Raw genomic sequence first — 18474 nt, 5'->3', positions numbered from 1 at the left:
GCATATCATTATATCATTGTGTCCCACGCCAATTGAGAGCACCAAATATGGACTAATGTAGTCACAGCTAAAGTGTGCTGTGTGCATTTGCAATGCATTACTTGCTTAAAAATAAATATTTACAGAAATTTGGAAAAGGCCATTTTAAAAGAGGATTGTTTAAATATATAAGTTGATATTAGTAACCATTCCATCAGTTAAGAAGAATAGCAAAACTTGGTTTGGTTATGATTAGTGAATAAGATATTTCATCTTGAAATTATACAAAAATTGTAAGCAAATTCTAAATTCACTTGTATGTTAATCTTTGTTCTTTCATCACAGCCAAACTTTGTATATATTATTAACAAAATAGCAATAAAAACAAATCTACACGATTCGTAATTGTATTCTTTATTAATGTAATTTACAGATAAATGTTATACAGCTGTAAACTCTAATTCTTTCCTCTAATTTTTACATATATGCAATTCTTCATATACATAATAAAATTCAACGAATAGAACAATACCCTGTGCTATGACAGTTAAATGTTAAATATTCTGTGGTTTTTAAGAACTTTTTTATTATTATATTAGGCCGCGGCTGTCATAACAGACTGATTGAAGAATTTCAATGCATAATGGATGCACAATTTAATAAAAATCCTTTTAAATTTAGCTGTATAAAAGCACTATGCAACAACATCAGAGCATCAGTTTGCATCCGCTTTTGTTCATAGATCTTACTGTACAGGAAGGTGGAACCAAGATCTACTTATTGTACTGCATAACAGAGATAGGTTTTAAAGGGTCAGGCCGATCACAATTTGGTCATGAGAGATAAAGGAGCCATATTGCTGGATTCAAGTCTTTCAAGGTGTATTTCCAAAGCAACCTCGATAAAGTATTACCTGATTTTTCCAGTGTGATCATTGTAAAGTTTTTTAGCTATTATTGAATTTTAAAATAGTTACCTTTAAGCACACTGGCTTTCTCTTCAACTATGTAAAGCAGTGTGTCTGGGGATGCTGCACCAACACTTTCTTTCAGTAATCAGATTGTGACAATATACAGGTCTGCCACTTGAAAGACTCCTGATGTTGAATAATAGCTTCTCTAGCATACTGGAAAAAATACAAAAAATCAAGGAATTACAAAATTTATGTTTGTTAAACAGATTGGTTTTAAACCCGTTGGTGTCCAACTCAAGACTAATCCTCGTTCACAAATAAGGGGACCTCTTTTGATCTGTTTATTTTGTATCAGGCAGTACAATGAAGTAAAAACTCCTACCAATTTATGTATCAAATAAGGAAATACTAATTCAAGGTGCTGCACATTTCTCTAATTATTACATACCTGATAACATGTTTAAAGTTACAAGGAGTAGGAAGGGAGGTAAAATGGTTCATAGAAGAGCTACAAACCTACTTGACGGGTGATTCATTCATGATAACTCGCCCCTGCTAGCCATTCATGGACACCAGACAACCAATACATCTCGTATGCATACTGATGGCATTTGTGCAATTCCAACAGATATGAAAACACAGGTATCCTATGTAACTCATATAAAAGAATGCATAATACTAATTACATGTGTCTGTATTTATTGTTTTAACTGATTACTATGAAGGAGGTACGAATTGCCTTGAGAAACAAGGACTATATGTACTAAAATACTTACTTATTAGGGCAAGGAAGTGGAACACCAACCTATGACTAGAAATCCCCTCATAAAAATTCCAATTTATCGTAGAGAGAGTGCAAAATATGCCCACAAAAAACTACACAGCATAGCCCACATATGGTATACTCATAAATCCTCAAATCAGAAATTAAGTGGCACATTTGTCACTTGAAACATTTTGTGTTCTCTGTTATATATATTTTTGGTCCTAACAACTGTCTAACGAAATTCTTTTTTGCAGCTCGCCCTACTCCCTGTAGGGTTTGGAGAGGCAACTAGAATTTGAGTCGAGCCGAGGCACAAGTAAAATAATTGGAAGGGTGCTGCATTATCCTGCACCTGTTTATGTGGCTAGTCAGCTTGATAAAAATAAAAACTGGTATTGTAAATATTTCTGCCCTGCTACATGACTCACCTCCCAAACTTGTAATTGACGTCAGTGTTTTCTGAAAATGACCAGTGACATACCTGGATTTTAGAAAAACATTTTAAAGGGTGTCATAAACATTAATAGTTCGCGGGAGCTATTGCAGTGGCATATCTGGTCGTACGCCCAAGAAGTGAATTCAGATGTTAGGAAGAGAGTGACTGGGTTCGAGTTTGGTTTGAGTGTTTCAAGAGTTGTCAGGGCCCCTTCCGAGAATGAGAGATTTGGGCCCTTCTGTTGTTGACAGAGGGTTTCGGTGACAAGGGAATTTTGTTGCAGTGCACGTTTGCAATTGGAGATTCCCTGGATATTGCTGTAGTGGGCCCACAGAGAACTGCACTGCATCGTATGCGGCCATACTGTTCAGAATTTAGGAATGCTTAAATGACTTTGCAGCCTGATGGTGGACGGGAGATTGATGAGGACAGTATTGATTTAGGGAAAATTATTGTGGTACAGTAATTTTCACAGTTATATGTACTTTATAGATGGTTCATTAGATAATAAGTGTTCAAGTTTATTACTGGTCATTACAGATGTCATAAAACCATAGTGTTGCGGGGTTCTCCTTTAAGCTTGATTAGTTCTGTAGTAATGTTTCTTTTGTTTTGAAGGCTGACTATGTTGAGAATCCTAATATTTCTAAGTCTCTCAAATCCTCAGGTTCTGCAATCATGGTTTTGTTAGGATTTTAAAGTTCCTTTTGTAACTGTGTAGTGATATATCCTTCCGGCAACTTAGTATTTTTCTCTTGCTTGTACAATATGCAATAAGACTATTCTGAAGTTGTAATCTCTTATGTTTATGTTTTTTTTTTTTTTTTTGAGGCTGGAGTATAAAGGGCTGCTAATTTTGCCTTTAATTGATTATTTTAATTGACAAAACAATTTTAATGTATTCCTAACAGTTTTTTTTTTATTTACAAATAAATATTCTTTGTTTATATGAAGACTGAAATTATTCCAGTTCCTTACACCATGATGTCCCTTTCTTAGCCACTGTTTTTTAATCCTTCTAATAAGTCATTTATCATAATTTTTTCATCCACACTGTGTCTTGTTGTTAGTATAAGAAGATTCTTTCCCTTTCACCTAATGTTCTGATGTTTTTTCTCAAGTTCAAAACCATCTTACCTAAATAATATAGAGCTATATCTATTAATGCTGCTAACTTCTCAGAAATGAATCAACGATCATCTTACGCGTTTATTCAGCAAGCCCAAGGAAAAGGAAAATAAGAAGGAAGTAAGATTCTAGCTGGGTCCCCTTACCTAGTATAAATCAAGGGGTGGTGCCCAGTGTTCCGTTCTCTTGATCTGTTACTTAGGTTTTGGGGTGTTCCACCGTTGTATATTTGTTGTGTAGTGAACATTGGGTTGTGGTCGGCATTCGGACACTAGGCTGTTCGGGTGCTACCTCTGGCCACAATCCACAAACCACTACATAATTTTTGGTGCCCAGACCCGTTAACACCAATCTTTAGTAGGTATGGCTTCATCATCATCAAATAAGCGCCAAAATGCTAAGAAGAGACTGAGCTGGGATCTGGCGAGTCTGGTCTAGATTGCCAGTGACCTGCCAACTCAGGTAAAGTCCCTGACACTTGAAGTGGCGGCACTGAAGACCGTTGAGCCGTCACCAACATGCCACATTGCCATTGGGGTCACAACCACAGTGACTACCAGTGATCCTTCTACATCCCCAGCTTGGCTAAACATCAATGGTCTGGCAATTCCAGTGACTGGAGCAGAGCCAGTGATTGGAGGTCTTCAGCCCCCTCCAGAGTTCGCACCGTTACTCCCCCCCCCCCTGTACCAGGCTTCTGGGAGTCTTCTGCTCTAAGTAGACCGCTTGTATCCTCGCCTGTTCCGGCAACTAATCCCGTTAGTCCACCAGAGGCTGCAGCTATTAGACTAGGGGAGCAGTTCCTGGACAATACGGCCGAAGCCAGTGGGCCAGAAAAGGCTCCAGCAGCTACCACTGAGGCAGTTCTTGCCAAGACAGGGGCCATCCCAAAGCAAAGGCGCCAGGCCAGGGACACCACCAGACCAGCCATACCCGAAATGACTATGTCCCAGGAGTTCACCAGTGAAGATTCTGGTAGTGAGACTTCTGGTGACTCTTCCTGCTCCTGTCTCAGTGTCAGCTCAGAAGTCACTGTCTCCACCAACCACGTCTAGTCCCTCCAGACAGAACGCAGTCTGTCTGATCTGCTTAAGGTCCTCTACTCCAGGAGGTACCCCAAGCCTGGGATCTTCCAGCAGGAAACTGGCCAGAGTTTTGTCTAATTCCTGAGGGATTTCAAGGCCTACTGTGCGAGTAAGTATACCGCAGGAAGCTCAGGCCGGTGGACTGTTGATCTCGGGAAATTTCCAAAGGGAGAAATCAAGGAGGCGTTCTCGGCCATGGAGGGTCCCGAGATCTCATACCACGACATGGAGGAACGCCTCCTCAACTGGTGCCAAGAAGCCCGAGGGAGGCGTGATGCGGGTAGGAAGGCCCGGTTCAGCAGTGCCATCTGTGGCGAAGGCGAACTGCTGAAGATATACGCTGTCCGGTTGGCCTCCCTGTACAGGTCGGCCTATCCTCGCTGTTGTTTGGACCGGACAGAGCTTAGGCGGAAGCTCCTAGGAACTGTTCCAAGCAGAGCTGCGAGTTGGCTGGAACAGTCTCTGGCCACCATGAATGTCTCCGTTGGCCGTCAGGCCACTTGGCAGGATGTTTAAAACCTGTTGAGTGTTCTCGACGTGGCATCCCGTCAGCCAAGCTAGAAGGCAAAGAATTTGGCCATAAGTCGTGTGGGACAGTCATGGCATAGTTTGTATGCGGACAAGGGTTGCATTGGCTGCCCCGAGCCGTTCACCTGGACCAGACAGAGCGTATTTACGCAATCCTCCTTGACCTGTCCCCAAACCGGCACCTTTGGAATTGCACTTGCCACCATCGCGCACCCCGGATAGATCTCCTCAATTCCAGAGGAGGTACTGTGCATAGTGCCGAAAATCAGAGTACCGTATGGAGGAGTGTTGCAGATGCCTCAACCTGTGCTTACGTTGTGGCTTGGCAAACCATCAACCTGCTGCACACACACACACCAATATTGCCCTGAGCTTGGTAGGGGATCTCAATTTGGCTGGTGTAGCTGGCTTAGCAAGAGGTACTCAAAGAATGTAGTCTGGTATCAGTTGCTCAGCTTAAAGAGTGCAACTGCATTGATGTTAATTTTCTTTTTCTTACTATACAGGGGTTCCACGGTGGGCTTCTGGCATTCCAAAAACCAGGCTTACTAAACACAAAATAACCCATTAACCTAACCCATAAGAGGTTTGTGGGATCTTTAAAATCATAAGAACTTCGGAGACAATGTGGAAAACTACGGGCACGGGTTTCTAGGCCCCATGATTCTATCTGATGAGTGAGCAGAGGGATGCAGAGGAAAAGAAGGAATTTTGGAAGGTCTGGGAGCTGGTAGGGTAGGGGTGACTAGATCAAGACTGGTGGTAGGATGGAAGTGAGGACTTTGACGTCTATGAATATATTTGTTCATTATCAATATTTCAAAAAAAAATTTTAATATTGTATTTGAGAAATGTGACATACATGTTGTCACATTTATAGTGTCAATTTTCTGGTCAAATACTGGAATCCACGTCTGTCAGTTAAGAAGCAATGAACCCTTTTTGAATCTCTTAAGAATGGTCAAAGCTTAGAATCAGCCGTTCCTTTTTGTGAAGGTGCTAATTAAGGAACGTATACAGAGTTTGTTCATAATTGGATGGTGCAGGAAGAAAGGGTTTTATCTCCTCCTTGGCCAATGAGCATTGGGTAATAGTTTTCTGTAATCTACAATCACGGATGCATGTTCAATAAGGGGATACACATGAATGAGAGCGAGTTCAGTTAACACCCCAACAGGGGAATGAATACAAGTGGTGGAACATTCAGGTGGACCGTCTGCACTAGGACATACGATGCATCCATCTCCACAGTTTTTTGAGAAAGTGTACGTAAGGTTTTTTTTTTTCATTTTGTGTGTGAACACACCCCTTGGCTGACACTACCACCAGGGGGATAGCATATAAACTTCTGATATCTGATTAAATATTTTGTTAGAGGAGAGATATGCTATTTCCCTATTTTGTGAATCTGACCCATTGATACCTGGGAAGCTTACTGATTTTCTGCGCAAAGTTCATTTCTCCACATTCCTTTACAAGAAGCTTTATTTGTAGGGGCCTACCAGTATTAACATATGTATCAGAAACTAGGAGCCTTACTAAAAACCTAGCACAAGAGCTATTTACAGATACAGATGCAGAAAAAGAGCAGCATGGATATGAGAGCAAACAAAAAGAAATGAAGAGGACATATAAGGAAAATGACAGACAAAACATGGATATTAAGAATAACAGAATGGGTCCCTAGATATTGCAAAAGAAGAAACAGGGGAAGGAAGAGAAGACAATGGATTGACGAGCTAAGAAAATTTATGCCTGCAAAAGGTAGACTAACTGCCATTTATTCCAGTTTATCAAATTGTGAAAGATGATAAGATTTTAAGTGTCTTGGGAGTTCCTTTCTGGAGATTATCCCACGATAATGGACATCCTCATTTTCAAATCATGGGTACAGGAATCTCCGGTAATTCTAGAACTCCCAGAGGCTCTACCATTTGTTTATGTATATATATATATATATATATATATATATATATATATATATATATATATATATATATATATATATATATATATATATATATATATATACAGCCCATAAATAAATAGGATGATTAGGAGCAGAACTCAATTTGTATTCCCCAAAATTCACATGTTTAAACATTAGTTATAAGTGTATCCATGTAAAAGGATAGTGAAATACAGATTGAAGTAGTATATTCAAATCTCAGAAAAGCAATTAGGAATACAATATAACATGCATTTTCACTTAAGTATGATTATGAAACCATTGAGTAGGTGATATTTTATAAATATTTTCATTCAAAATTACGGAAAATTTATTAATATTCCAAGGTACTGGAAGCGTATGTCCAAAAAAATGTAGACAATTGCCGTATAGGGCGAGCCAACAAATCATGTTGACACGAGTATATTTACAGATGGTTTCAAACTATTGGAACCTAGATAAACTACATTTTTTAAGGGAAACACAAACAAGAACGTTACCTAATCTAAGGTTCCCCCACTTAACCTAACCTAAGACCACTATCATTACCTATAGGATGACTAGGCCCCAAGGAGACTCCCCCTTAAAATACTGTATTCGTAGCTTACCCTGTCCAAACTCACTACTGTACATTCACCCCAGCTTTGCTTTTTGTCTCAAACGTGACTCAATCTCTGAATCCATAGCTTTTCTTTATTCATTAGATTTTTCATCATATGTTTGAATTATATAACTCATATGATAATTATAATCATTATTTATATTTGCATGGTCTGACAAACAATCAATATAATCATTAAGATACTGAAGCCTACTACGTTCTCTACTTGGGTATCTTAGTTCATTTACTTTTTCCTATTGTTCAGAAACATTTGATTCAATAACATCAATTTTTACATTATATTTTCTCACCTAATAATCATCATCATTTTATTTGCAAAAGTTCCCTTAATAAATCATACAGATCAGGATCATTTAATTTTGCTTTGAGAAGGAAAATATACATGATGAAGAGGACCTCCTTTATCATATCCAACAAATACTCCTTCCTCAGTTTCAACATCTAATTTCTTTTCATCATTTACAGGAGCAAAATATTGAGAACCAAACATATACAAATTGCTTAGATTTAGCCAACTTCCCGTGAAAGCTCCAAAAGGGGTCTTTCTCTGATCTAGGATTGTAACTCATATTTTTTATATACTCTGATGATATAACGACATTGGTACACAAATATTTCGGTAGACTCGAGTGTAAAGTAGACATCTAGCCATTTGAAATAATGTTCTGAACAGCCTTTCTTCTGATCCGTTCTGATGAGGAGACATGGGTGGAAAAGTTTCATGCTTTGTTTTGTTTTCTACCTTGAACTATTTGAACTCTCTATTCTTGAACTTGCCATCATTATCACTTCTCAACCTTTTACCACAATCATAGGGTCCTTCGTCTGCTAAAAAGTTTTCTCCTGGCCTTAATAGAATCGTTTTTATTTTAAAATACACAATAACTAATCGTAAATATCAGTCATTGAAATTCAATGCTCACCTATGACCTTCTCAAGCTTAAGGCTGCGTTTACACCAAGCGAGTCGAGTCACGTCAAGTCAAGGCAAGTCATCACGCGTCATGATTCGCCACCCCAGTTTAACATTAATTTGTATGGATATTTGAAGAAACCGTTTACACCGGAAGAGTCGAGTCAAGTCAAGGGGCTTTGTTCTAAAATTTACAAAATCTGTTGGATGTTGTTTCATTGTCAAACGATGGCTCATGACCATAGAGTGATACTAATCTCACTAAACTGATATACAGCTTGAAAATTTTGCTTAACCTACCCATTGTCTGATTTGCTTTACTCAATCTTTCATTGAACTCCAATTCTCAATAACCTGTATAAACGATCATAGATCCAAAACATGTAAATGATTCTAACTTATTAATCTTCTCTCCTTCTAATGATATTCCATCTCCAATTCCATATATCGTTCTCATCATCTTTGTCCTCTTTCTATTTTTCTTGAACTCAACCTCGTGTGATATTTAATGCATTTTGGTAAGAAAACGTTCTAAATCCTGTGGAGTTTTGCTAATAAGGACAGGGTCATCAGCATATTCAAGAACCACTAATTTCCTGCTACCAATCAAGCCCAATACTTCTCCTCTATCCCCAACTGTTCTATGCATTACACAATCCACGATGAGGATGAACAACATAGTTGACAACACATTTCCAAAAGTACTCCGCTTTTATTTTGACCTCTATCGATGCTGGATTACTTAGCACCCTGTACTTTGTAATTTTCCTTACTTCCTCGACAACCTTCACCATTCAATATCTGTCTTTGTCTCTTTTTATAGTATCCTAAGTATCACTTTACATCCATGGCTTCTCCTTTTAAGTGCATGTCCCAAAACGTGACTACTAACGACTGATATATGTCCTTAATATCACACCCTTCTTCATGAAGTGTCTGTCCTTCATCTCTCAAAATCTCCAAAACTTGAAATCGATTCCTATATTCAATTGCAAATGTTTCTCTGTGATCATCTTCCAGAAGCTTGGTTGTATCGAACCTTGGTATTCTATCTACATTTCTGTTGAATGCTTTCAGTTTTTAATTTTAGTCTGTCAATAAGGACCTGGTGATTACTACTAATATCTGCACATTCACAGGTTTTTTACATTTCTGCCCTCCTTCTCTCTTTATTAATGGTTATGTGATCTCTTTTATTTCAGTAATTTCCACACGGTGATGTCCATGTATATTTGTTGATGTCCTTTTGCTGGAAAGAGTACCTCCAATGACTAGATTTTCATTTGACGAGTTTCTGAACATCATCGTAAACTGTTTCAAGAACTGTATGGAGATCTAAGCTTCTGATTCAACAATTTTTAATTAGGTTTGGACAAAGAACAGCCTAATCCAACTATGGAAATAATTATTCCACCTTTACTGACTGCAAAATACACCAGTCTCCCTCCTTGTTACCCTGGTCATCAAATGTAATTAAATATATGACAATGAGGTCTGGAACCTTTTTAATAATATTCCAGCCACCCGTTGAAATACCACCACTAGAAAGTTATTGGGTCCTTTGACTTGACTAGCCAAACAGTATTACATTGGATCCCTCTCACTGGTTACGGCTCCTTTTTCCTTCGCCTAAAAATAAACCGATTACTCTGGCCTATTCTTTTCAAATTCTCCTCTGTCCTCATAGAACTGGCAAAACTGTGATTACCAGACAATTCTTTCTTAATCAAGTGTTAAACTACTGCACTGTAATTGTCCTGTGGCTACTTTCCTCTTGGTAATGGTAGAAGAGACTCTTTAGTTATGGTAAGCAGCTCTTCTAGGAGAAGAACACACCAAAATCCAAACATTATACTCCAGTTTTGATTAGTGCCATAAGCTTCTGTACCATAGTCTTCCACTGCCTTGGGGAAGAGATCTCTCGCTTCAAGGCACTCTTAGACACACTATTATATATCATATTTCTCTTCCTCTTGTATTTCTTTAACCTTTTAAAGTTTGTACTGTACATGGAAGATCTATTATAATGTTGTCATTGTTCTCAGCCTATTTTTTGTTAATTGTTCACTAATTCTCTTGTAGTTTATTCATTGCCTTATTTCATTCCCTCACTGGGGTATTTTAACCTGTTGGAGCCCTTGAGCTTATAGCATCATTGCATCCTGGTTTTCTGAGTAGGGTTGTAACGTAGCTTCTACTACTACTACTACTACTACTACTACTACTACTACTACTACTACTAAAAATAATAATAATAATAATAATAATAATAATAATAATAATAATAATGATAATAATAATAATAACTGATGAGACAAAAGGTACAATCAGTGCTAGTAACTGTAGAAGGGATGAGGAGTTCTATTATAATTAAGGATATGATGAACATAAGCACTTTTATTGAATTCATGAAAGATTTCAATGGGGACATTTAAGGGAAGGGAAGAGAATCATTCTGAACTTTTCAACTTTATAAGACAGAAAATATAATAAGGCAGACAGAGTCAACGACTGTTCCAGTAAAAGGAAAATGGTTAAATGAGTGCTCTTAACTTACGCCACCGCTCTCTCTCTCTCTCTCTCTCTCTCTCTCTCTCTCTCTCTCTCTCTCTCTCTCTCTCTCTCTCTCTTCATGAAGAGAACACGCAGAACTACAGAAAAAGAAAAAAAACAGATGAAATATTCCAGAACCAATGTCGACTCTAATGATAAGTAGAGGAAAGAGGAAGGAAAATGGAAAATAGTAAAAAAATGGTGAAGTGAAATTAGGGAGATGAGGAATAGGGAGAGCAGAGTACAGAAGAGAATGGGGAAGAAAGGAATAGTGAAAGGGTAACGATGACAACGACTATCAAAGAGGAGGAAATTAATATAGGAAAGATAAAAAGAGGAGCTGATAGGGGAAGGGCAAACAGCAAGGACAGAGGTGGAATTAGCTCTCTCTCTCTCTCTCTCTCTCTCTCTCTCTCTCTCTCTCTCTCTCTCTCTCTCTCTCCCCCAAATATATGTCCTTTGACAGTGACGATTTAACAGTAAATGAGCAATATGTGATATGAAATGTTGAATACTCTGAGTGAACAATATAAAATGAGTGTATGGCCTGTAGAGAGTAGGGTTCCCCTGCTGTAGAGGACCGGGAAAAAAAAAGCCGTCTGAGTAAAATCAAATTATACAAAATTCAAATGTAATGATATTAAAAATTGAAACAAGAACAACGAAAGTAGAAACAGCCCAGTGTCACTAAGCCTTACAAGCACAGCATGTTCATCCTACTGATAATGCTAGTGAGATATGCATAGCACGTTGCAGTACTTAGGTGAACTAAGGAAATATCTGGTGTCGATAAATATCTAACATTTTAAACAGATAAGGCGACAATACGGTAAATTGCAGTTATCAGATTGAGAGGGATATGGACTTCATACCAATTATAACAGCAATATTGATAATAATATTGGGCCAAAACATTCCCATGATATTGACGGATAATATAAAGTGAATGGTTGGTTTTATATAAAAAAAAAAAAAAGTTAGCAGATATAATGTCCCGTAGTGGACAATAAAGACCAAACTCCAAAAATTTAGTATCCTGATTAAAATGAAAATGTTCTATAGAGTGAATAATCAATGTCAAATAAGTCTACATTATTATAATTACGCATACACGTAGCGCATTCAGCCACACTCATACACAATAAGTACACCGTTGTGCTAATTTACCATATCATAATTCTAAAAAAGATATTTCCAAAAAAAAAAAAAAACTTTTAGAGCTTATAACTACAAATTAAGGCCAGTTGTTCATTCCAAACAAGACACCAAACCCATTACAATAAATCCTTTGGTGTCGTATCCACTTACTTGGTAATGGGAGTAGATTCCGTCCGGGTGAGGCCGATGCCACAGCGCCAAAATTGCCGTTTCATTCCGGTACCACATGATGAACCTCCCAGGTGCATTGGGTCCTGAAGGCGGTAGGAGGAGGTAAACAAATGTAAGGTTTATAAACATGCATTGAAATGCACAGTTTTCCATTTGTTTTATGAAGAGGAAAGGAGACAGTCCCTTCAAAAGCTAAACATTTATATATCTATTTTTTCTCTTTTTATAATTTGTGGGTTTATTTTATTTTTAAACCTATACGCAAATGCAAGAACCAAGACGTAAAAAAGGCATGGTCCTTAAATAAGTATTTGAATGCAGATTTGTGCACATTAATAAAAGAAAATAATATTATATCATAAATAAACATTAAAAGCCGTAAATAGCTCATAAATGTTCATAAAACAAATGGGAATCATAAAAGAATAAGTTATTGAATGATTTTTCATTATCTGATATTTCATCGGGCTCTGAAAATTTCTCCAACTTTCAGATTTAAAAATTTCCAAGAAAATGTTCTCTTTTTATCACAAACTCTTATTTCATAACTTCTTTTTTTTATTGATACATAAACCAATTGTTTTGTTAATTATTTATATATTTTTCTTACTAAATTTATCTATAGACGTCAAGCTTGACTCACTGGGATGGTTAATCCCCTTCCTTTTTTTAATAATGAATAATAAATAATAAATTATAAATAATAAATAGTAAATAATAAATAATAAATAGAAAATAATAAATAATAAATACTAAACAATAAAAAAGATTGATAATAAGTAATAAATTAATAACCAATAAATAACTAATAATGAGTAACGAAAAAACAAATAATAATAATTAATAACAATTAATAATAATAATAATAATACCAATAACAGAGGACATAGAGCACGATTTATTAATAAGAGAATCTTCAGATGTAAATGAATTAAATAACCCATTGGAATAAGAAGGGAATTAGAGGGGCACTCAGTAGAGCATAGAGCTGCTTATTTCTAGACCTTTTGCTTGACCTTGACCTTTAACCTTAAGGTGTAATAATCGGCGTGGATTTTCAGGATCTCAAATATGCACCAAGTTTGAAGTCCCTGTGACAACAATGTCCAAACTTATGGCTGATTACGATAATTAGACATTTTTTTCTTGTCTGTAACCTTGACCTTTCATCTTGACCTTCCAAAATATAATAATCATTTATAGCTATTTACATCACAGTTAATCCCTGCAAGTTTCATTACTTTATGATTAGAATTGTGGCCAGAAAGCTGGTCACAAACAAACACACGAACTAGGAACCAAAACATAACCTTCCATCTTCGTTGGCGGAGGTAACCAGAGTCAAGCAAGACGAGACGAGACGAGACTCACTGGTGGTGAAATGGACTGTGATGTAGGCGTCACTCTCTTCGGTCTCGTAGACGGTGTAAAGCTGCAACTCGCACGACGCCCCCCGGCGTCAGATTCTCAAGGGCGAAGGTCATCTGGTTCTCAGAGATGGGGAAGTTGGCAATGCTGCTCTCGGACTCGGAGATTGGGGTGACCCTTGAGCTTGAAGGCCGAGTAACTGCCCGTCTGAGGGGGGTCCCACAATGCGAGGGCCTCCCGCACGCTCCCCGCTTCGATCGTTAGATTACTCGGAGGTGATGGTACTGAAAGAGTAATAATAATAATAATAATAATAATAATAATAATAATAATAATAATAATAATAATAACTTGGAAAAAAACAAATGGAATAGAATTATAGGATTGATATTAACTTTGTCCGTATCAATTTTCATGTTGATATCTGCCAAAGAAAAGCCAAGGCAGACGTTTATCTCAGTATGGGTTGAATGTTTGTTTTTGGTGTTGGAGTAATATAAATTGTTCCCAGAAGAATTCACATATCAAAATAAGATTTTTTTGGGATTGATGAGAAAAAAACAACCTTTTTTTTTACAAGATCGAGAGCAAAGAATTGTGAATGTCTGTTGGATTTTCACACAGCAACACACACATAAACACATAGATTAAATATATACATATATATATATATATATATATATATATATATATACATATATATATATATATATATATATATATATATGTATATATATATATATCTATATATATATTTATATGTATATATATATATATATATATATATATATATATGGATATATATATATATATATGGATATATATATATATATATATATATATATATATATATATATATATATATATATATATATATATTTATATATATATATGTGTATATATATATATTATATATATATATATACATATATATACATATATATAAATATATATATATATATATATATATATATATATATATATATATATATATATAAATATATATATATATATATATACATATATGTATATATTTATATATATATATATATACTGTATATATATATATATATATATATATATATATTTTTTTTTTATATATATATACTGTATATATATATATATATATATATATATATATATATATATATATATATATATATATATATATATATGTGTGTGTGTATATATATATATGTATGTATATATATATATATATATATATATATATATATATATATACATATATGTATAAATATATACATGTATATATATACATATATATATATATATATATATATATATATATATATATATATATGTGTGTGTGTGTGTGTGTATATATATATGTATGTTTGTATATATATGTATAAATATATACATATATATATATATATATATATATATATATATATATGTATATATATGTAAATATATGTATATATATATATATATATATATATATATATATATATATATATATATATATATATATATATATATATATATATATATATATGTATGTATGTATATATACATGTATATATATATATATATATATATATATATATATATATATATATACATATATATATATATATGTATATATATATATATATATATATATATATATATATATATATATATATATATATATATATATATACTAGCAGGGTATATTGGCTATTCGATTTGAATGTGGGCATAAATCTCCCGTCATTCATAAATATTTCTCCAAATGAACTCATCTGGAAAGTATTATTGCAGAGTAGAATGATTTTGAGGATATGTTATGAATGGTTGGAGTTTTTCAGATATTCAGATTATTCAACTAACGAAGGCAGTCTAATCCTCCCTCCACTCTAACACAGCTATGGAGCTTCATTCTTCCATTTCTGAGCGTCACAGTCATTACACAGGTGTGATATTAAGCCAATTTGTACTATGACTTCTGTTTCATAGGGGTATCTTGGATTGTAAGTGAAGGCACCAAGATGTCTTTGTACATCATATAAAAGGACATGCTCTTAATTCTCTATGCATATCTCTGTCAATATATTGATTCTCAGCTCCTTTTGATGTTTCTTGGTTTCGAAGGACAATCATTCTTTGTTAGTTATCCTGAAGTCGAGTCATTCTTTGATTTCTTGATTCCTGATTTCTTATAACTGTTATTCTTTGTTGATTATTTTCAAGGTGATTATTTCTTTGGTCTTCCTCCTGTGCTTCACGTTTAGTAGCCATTATTTTTGCTTTATTTTTCCTTCCTAAATTCATCTGTTTCTCGGCTTCTTCTTCACATCCAGCTGCCATTCTGCTTACATTAGTGTTCCTTCTCAAATTCATCTGATGTTTTACTTCAGCTTCAAGTCATACTCATATCCATCTGCTTTTTGCCTTTTACCTCACATCTGTTTACATTAGTGTTCCTTCTTAAATCCATCTGCTCTTCAATTTCTGCTTTATGGCTAGGTGCTATTCTACTTACATGAGTTTTTCTTTTTTCTTCATCCTATGTCTCACATCCAGCTGTCATTCTTCTTCCATTTGTTTCCCTACATATATTCCTCTGCTCTTCTGTTTCCTGCTATCCTTTTTTTTCACCGACTTTTCTTCTTCGGATTTACCGAATGAGAACCTCTTTTTAGGTGTCATCATTTAGTGGACAACTGAAAAAAAAAAAAAATAGAAAATTACAATTCAATCATCAAATATTCAGTGGAAATTCTTTTTAGGTGACATCAATTTATAGGGAAAAAATACATAGCTCAAAATCAATCAATATTCTATAAGTTTTTGTGCATTTCTTCAAACGGAAAAGAGAATCATTGTATACAGCGTGTGGAGGTTGGTGGGGGTGGGGGGGGGGGGTGGGGGGGGGGTGGGGGGGGGGGGGCTTATAAGGGGGTTTTGATAGCTACCAAGGACCCCATTTCTTAGGACAAAATTTCCATATCAATATACCTTAATAAATCTCCAATATTTATACAATATGTATGTTGAAATCCATCGCTATTGTTTCATTATTATCAAATGCAGTTTTTGGGTGTTTGTAATTATGGGGGCTGCAGACACCCCAGGTGAATCTTGATCAAAATGAAGTAGGAGATGATGAATGAAGAAGTATTGATTTAAAAGCTCGTATAAATAGAGCCGATTTGCAGAATCTTCCTGAGGTCTTTGGCGTCAATAGAATGGGAGGAGATGATGATGATCAAGGTGATGATGATCTACTTCCATGAGAGAGAGAGAGAGAGAGAGAGAGAGAGAGAGAGAGAGAGAGAGAGAGAGAGAGAGAGAGAGAGAGATTTTTAAAATGGAAACTCTTCTATTTATTAACTCATATGTAAGATATCCCATTGATCCAGCAGGCAAGTTAAGTTTAAAAAGAAAATCAATATGTATGAGGCTTAAAACCATCCTCATACATATTGATTTTCTTTTTAAACTTAACTTGCCTGCTAGATCAATGGGATATCTTACATATGAGTTAATAAATAGAAGAGTTTCCATTTTAAAACTCTCTCTCTCTCTCTCTCTCTCTCTCTCTCTCTCTCTCTCTCTCTCTCTCTCTCTCTCTCTCTCTCTCTCTCTCTGTCAGTCTGTCCTCGATCACAACTAGATAAATCTGGAAAAAAAATATGGGAAATCACATTGATCAACATCTAATCCACATTGAATTATTATAACTTTTCCAATTTTAATACTGAAGCCATGAAAGGTTTAGTCATTCAGAATGTGCAACTTCTCCCTAAAGTGACTTGGACAAATCAAGGACTTCTTCCTCCTAAAAAGTGTATAACAAAACATCCGTCATTCTCTCTGTGTCTGGAAATTATTACAAAAATGTCATGGGAAGGGAATATATAATTACAAATATACAATAAAGAAACACACAAACACGCGGGCGTGCACACACATACACACACACATACACACACACACACACACTCACATATATATATATATATATATATATATATATATATATACATACATATATATATATATATATATATATATATATATATATATATATATATATATATATATGTATATATATATATAAATGAAAATTCAGAGAGACGGCAAATAATGGTTGTAAATGAAAATAATTATTTAAAAGACATTATTTTCCTCTCAAGAAATAAAAGGTTAAGCATAAGATGTAAAACGCCACACTTTCCAAAAACAAAATTATTTAATGAGCTGGTCCTACCAGTATTAACTTATGCTTTCGAAACTTTGAGCTTTACTAAAGCCTTAGAACAAAACCTAGTTCCAACTCAAAGAGCTATGAAGAAAACAATGATATGAATAACACTATGAGACAGAAAGTAGAGCAACATGGAACAGAAAGCAAAGTAAAGCAGAGGATATTTTAACAACATATGAAAGAGAAATTTACTTGGGGAGGACATATAATGAGAAAGGCAGATAATGGAGAGACATTAAAAATAACAGAAAAAGTTCCTAAAGACTGCAAAGGAAGGTTGGGAAGGATGAAAAGACAATGGATTGACGAACTAAGAAATTTTAGCATAGAAAGACCATAAAAAAGTAGCAAGTGAAAGGACACGACGGTGGGTTTTCTTCTGCAGTGGATGATACACATTGATTTACAATTGGTCCGTGTGTGTGTGTGTGTGTGTGTGTGCGTGGATGAGTGCGTGCGTGTTTGTGTGTATGTGTGTGTACTGAGATGCCACTAAGTGCAAGATTAACTGAAGGTCGCAATTGACGTCAGGGGAATCACATGATCTGTTCATCGTCAGTCAAGGACGTTAATCTTATCATGATATTGTCTCGACCCAAAGCAAGATGTCTGACTCTCATCATCTCTTTATGTATATCTTTCTATCTTTATCAATTTCAAGTCTACTTTTGATTAAATCTTTAACTAAAGA

The 18474-nt window shown here is 35.2% G+C and overlaps 1 long non-coding RNA gene across 2 annotated transcripts; it reads right to left on the bottom strand.

Annotated features, from left to right (window-relative positions):
* Window positions 1-589: 589 nt before the first annotated feature.
* On the bottom strand, window positions 590-13848 carry LOC137637381 (uncharacterized). 2 transcript variants are annotated; one of them, XR_011043602.1, is made up of 3 exons: window positions 13510-13848; window positions 12179-12282; window positions 590-1105 (listed from the first exon to the last, which is right to left on the bottom strand). It is a non-coding gene; the product is annotated as an uncharacterized lncRNA (long non-coding RNA). The 2 variants fall into 2 exon arrangements; XR_011043603.1 differs by having other exon boundaries at window positions 13571-13848.
* Window positions 13849-18474: the final 4626 nt, after the last annotated feature.

This window comes from Palaemon carinicauda, unplaced genomic scaffold (genome assembly GCF_036898095.1).
Source record: "Palaemon carinicauda isolate YSFRI2023 unplaced genomic scaffold, ASM3689809v2 scaffold695, whole genome shotgun sequence".
NCBI classification, from domain to species: domain Eukaryota; kingdom Metazoa; phylum Arthropoda; class Malacostraca; order Decapoda; family Palaemonidae; genus Palaemon; species Palaemon carinicauda.
Note: the sequence above shows the minus strand (reverse complement) of the source record. Positions and strands in the feature narration are given on the sequence as shown.